Source organism: Manacus candei, unplaced genomic scaffold (assembly GCF_025592945.1).
Source record: "Manacus candei isolate 608988 ecotype Guabito, Panama unplaced genomic scaffold, ASM2559294v1 h1tg000222l, whole genome shotgun sequence".
NCBI classification, from domain to species: domain Eukaryota; kingdom Metazoa; phylum Chordata; class Aves; order Passeriformes; family Pipridae; genus Manacus; species Manacus candei.
Genome location: NW_026138270.1, coordinates 8,220 through 12,653, shown reverse-complemented (window position 1 = coordinate 12,653; position 4,434 = coordinate 8,220). Strand labels below are relative to the sequence as shown.

Here is a 4,434-nt window from a genome sequence, read left to right as displayed (position 1 = left end):
CGATGAGCTGCAGCCTTCCTCTGGATCCCACGAGTGGTGGAAAGGTTCAGAAAATCCAGGTTTATATATTCTCCAGTTCAGGCAGGAATGGTCAGTGATTCCCTCAGAGCGGGGAATTCCATAAAAGGATGCTTAGTTCTTCCCTCAGAGTGGGGAATTCCATAAAAGGATATGAGGATGCTCAGAGTAGGGAATTCCATAAAAGGATATGAGGATTCTCAGAGCGGGGAATTCCATAAAAGGGTATGAGGACAGGTACCCCCCCCCACCTCGCAGGGCCCCCCCCCCCCCCCCCGACAACTGTTCCTGGGAAAATGGCATGGAAGGCCATAGAATACACACTTTTGGGCTACACCCATCCAGTGAGGAATCGGTCCCAGCTGTTCTAACTAGGACACTGTGTCCGTCATCGCTGCCATCATCATCATCATCGGCCTCGTGGCAGTCGGTGTTTGGAAGCTCCGATCCGGTAACTCCCGGGATGGGGGTCGGCAAGGGGCACGGATCCGCCCGGCAGCATTCCGGGGATCCTGTGCCACGGGTGCTGATCCCACTTTCTTTCCATAGGGAAGAGGGAGGGGAATGGATACGACCCCGCGCCCACCAGTGAGTCCCAGCAGCGTGTGTGGATCCAGATCCTCTGTGCAGGGATCCCAGGATGGATGCCGGGATTCCAGAGGGGAATGGGGGCCTAATGGCTGGAGTGGGATTGGAAGGGGATTGCAGCTCAGGGCAGGATTCCGGAGTGGGATCAGGTGGAATTGTGGACTGGGATCAGGGCTGGATTCTGGAGTGGGATTGGGGTGGGATGGATGGAGTGGGATTGGGGTGGGATGGACAGAGTAGGATCAGGAGGGAATCCAGAGCAGTTCCTACTCTCCCTGGGCTCCACAGCCGGCTCCATCCCCTGGGATGGGAACAGGGACATGGTGACTCCTTTCCCCGCTCTCATCCCAGCAGGAATCACAGCCTGAGCGATCCTGGAGCTGGATCCGCCCCTTCCCTCTCCCTGTGGAAAGGCAGGAGCTGCTGGCAGAGCTCATCCCGCTGCTCCCACCCACCCCGGCCCCCCTGCGGCTCTTCCCGATGGATCAACTTCCTGCTTTTTCCCGTGTGAAACCCAGGACCACAATTATTCCTGAGACTTTAATTTGGGTGCGAAAATCTCCTGCTTTGGGCAATAAATCCTGGCTCCTCCTCCGGCATCCGGCAGTTCCTCTGTGGGAACCAGAACTGGGAATGGGGACGGGGGCGGTGGGATAGGGACACTGGGAGCAGGTTGGGGCCACCAGGATTTGGAATGGGGACGTTGGGACTGGGATGGGGACACTGGGGACAGGGTTGGGGACACTGGGAGTAGGTTGCAGACATCAGGAATGGAAATGGGAACACAAGGAGACAATGGGGAAAGGGATGGGGACACCAGGAGCAGGATGGGATGACCAGGAGAAGGTTGGGGACACTGGAACAGGCTGGGGTCATCAGGAATGGGGTGGAGACACCAGGAATAGCAATGGAGACATTGGGAGGAAGTTGGGGACAGCAGGAACTGGGAATGGGGACACACGGAAATGGGAATGCAAAAGGCCTTAAAATCAAGTACCCAAAATTCATGGTCTGTTCTTTTTCCCACAAAAGAAGGCGTGGTGAACTCTCCAGACCAGGGAATTGGAAGATCTCCCCAAAACTCCTTTGGTACACGCTGCAGGGCCAACGATTCCTCTGCTCTGCCCTGTCGGCGCTGCTTTGTCTCATCTGGGTCCCCAGAAACTGTCAGCAAAAGCTGGGGAATAAAATCTCTGAGCAGTTGGTTGGGTTCCAGAGGTGACCCTACTTCATTCAGCGCTGAAGGGACGCAGGAATTGCTCTCTAACACATGTACATCAGTTCTCAAAACTTTTAAGTATTTTCACATTTTAGCAGACAAAGGAATTCCTGTCCCTGGGCTTACCAGTTCTCTGCAGGAATTTTTATTCTCTCTTCTATTGACTCTGGATTTCTCACTTTGCATGATGCTTAGTCCACAGTTTCTATCCTTTTCTTGTATTTTCCCTGGATAAAGAGAGCCTCAGTAACTGTCTGTGTTAGTTTTGCCTTCATCTCTGGTTTCTCTAAGGGTCTTTGTAGTTTAGAAATTCTGCCTTCTTGGTGTCCAGGTCTCAAAAATAGATTTCTCTGCCAGGTCTCTGACCAGTGAAATATGGTAGGCCTTAAACTTTTCCTTTGTTTTTCTAACAAATGGCCATGGCCCAGAACTTGTCCATCATCCATTGTCTCTTGCCCCCATTCAATCTCCTGCCAACAGTTTCTCCCCACTGCTGGGTGGGCTCCTTTGTCAAGCACTAGAACTTGTTGGGTAACAGGCCCAGTCCTGTTGCACATTTTTCGTGGGGATCTGCAGGAGGGCATTGAGTCTTCCAGGAGCAAATTGGCAGAGGACCCCAAGCTGGCTTGCAGTGTGGATGTGCTGGAGGGTAGGAAGGCTGTGCAGAGGGACCTGGACAGGCTGGACCTCTGGGCCGAGCCCATGGGCATGAGGTTCAAGAGTGCCTTTGGTGCCTTTGGGGCCTCTGGCCACAAGAACCCCCTGCAGTTCCAGGCCGGGGGCAGAGGAGCTGCAAAGGGTCCCCGTGGGAGAGGCCCTGGGGGTGCTGGTGGACAGAGGCTGAACCTGAGCCAGCGGGTGCCCGGGTGGGCAAGAAGGCCAAGGGCAGGCTGGCCTGGATCAGAAAGAGTGTGGCAGCAGGAGCAGGGCAGGGATTCTTCTGCTGGACTGGGCACTGGTGAGGCCACCCCTGCAGTGCTGTGTCCAGCTCTGGGCCCCTCAATTCAGGGAGAACCTTGAGGGGCTGCAGTGGGTGGAGAGCAGGGCAATGGAGCTGGGCAAGGGTCTGCAGTGCATGGCCTGTGAGGAGCAGCTGAGGGAGCTGGGCTTCTCCAACCTGGAGAAGAGGAGGCTCGGGGCTGACCTTCTCCCTGTCCACAACTTCCTGACTGGAGGCTGGAGCCAGGTGGGGGTCAGCCCCTTCTCCGAGGCAACAGGCGACAGGACAAGAGGACACGAGGACCTGCCTGTCAGGGGCTGTTTGTCAGGGACAGGAGCAGGACTTTTTGGAGAGAAAGAGGGATTAGGTCTTGAAATGGGCTGCCCAGGGAGGTGGTGGAGTCAGCGTCCCTGGAGGTGTTTAAGCAAAGACTGGCCATGGCACTGAGTGCCGTGCTCTGCTTGACGTGCTGGGGATGGGGCGTAGGCTGGACGCCGGTTGATCTCACAAGTCTCTGCCAAGCTCAGGGACTCTGGGCTTCTGTGCCACCCCAGCCTTTGGGGACAGCGTGCTGGTGGCTCAGAGGCTCCATCCTTGCCTTGCCTTGCCCATCTCCTGGCTGCCAGGCAAGGGCCTTGTGACATCAGAGCCTCTGTGGAACAGCGCGGGGGCTGAAAAGTGTCAGTGCTGCGTCCCCGTGCCCAGAGCCTGGGCAGAAGTCGGCTGGCAGGGATGGGCAGAGACTGTGCAGAGGTGTCAGCTCGTCCCGCAGCAGCACCATGCCCAGCCAGGGCATCTCCTGGCTCCTCAGGCTCTCGGTGCTCCTGCTCTTGCCTGGCCCACTGGAGCCTTGCAGCCGTGCCACAGGTGCCATTGCTGAGAACCGGGGTTTGCCTTGGCTGGCCCCTTGCCAGAAAAGGCAGGAGAGGCTGGAGAGAGGGGAAGGAGGGGGGTCAGGCCGCTGGGATGGTGCCGGCGGGCCGTGAGCCCCAAGCCAGCAAGGCCTTGGGGCCACCCGGTGTCAGGGGAGGACTGAGAGCCCCCAGGGAGGAGGAAAGCTGGGTAGGCCCCAAGGCTCCTGGGCCTCTTCCTTGGCAGCCCTTTGGCCAAGGCCCCAAGGCAGAGGTGGGGCTCAGCCCCTGCCCAGCAATGGGGCACAGGCTGAGCCCCAGGGACACCAGACCCAGGCGGCCTGAGCTCTTCTTCCTGCAGCGTCTGCCTGGGGCAGCCCAGCCAGGCCTGAGTCTCTGCAGGAGAGGCCAAGCCCAGCCAGAGAGGGCTCAGCCCTCTGAGGCTGCACTCACTGCAAAGGGAACAAAACATTGGCCCAGAGGACATCCTGCCCCCAAATGGAGAACTGGAAAGGTCAAGAAAAAAGAAGGGACCTCCCTCCATTGTTCGAAAAATGTTCAGACCTCTTTCCTAAAAGCATCCAGGACTCGGGTCCCCCAGTTTTGTCTCTGACAAGGCTTTGCAGGGGCTGCTTGGGAAAGGGAAGCCCTGGGGCCCCAGTGCAGATGGTGGGGCTGCACTCTGGGGGGGTCGGCCTTTGGCTCTTGGCTTCCAGGGGCCCCCAGGAGTCAGTGAGCCGGGTTGGGGACGAGGGGCAGGACTGGCTGGGATTGCCTCTGGGGCCTGGCCCAGAAAATGGAAGTGTCCCCATGGGGGC

The 4,434-nt window shown here is 57.9% G+C and overlaps 1 long non-coding RNA gene across 1 annotated transcript; it reads left to right on the top strand.

The window, feature by feature from the left end:
- Positions 1 to 401: 401 nt before the first annotated feature.
- On the top strand, positions 402 to 1,183 carry LOC127464419 (uncharacterized). The gene is made up of 3 exons (XR_007901356.1): positions 402 to 469; positions 568 to 606; positions 961 to 1,183. It is a non-coding gene; the product is annotated as an uncharacterized LOC127464419 (long non-coding RNA).
- Positions 1,184 to 4,434: the final 3,251 nt, after the last annotated feature.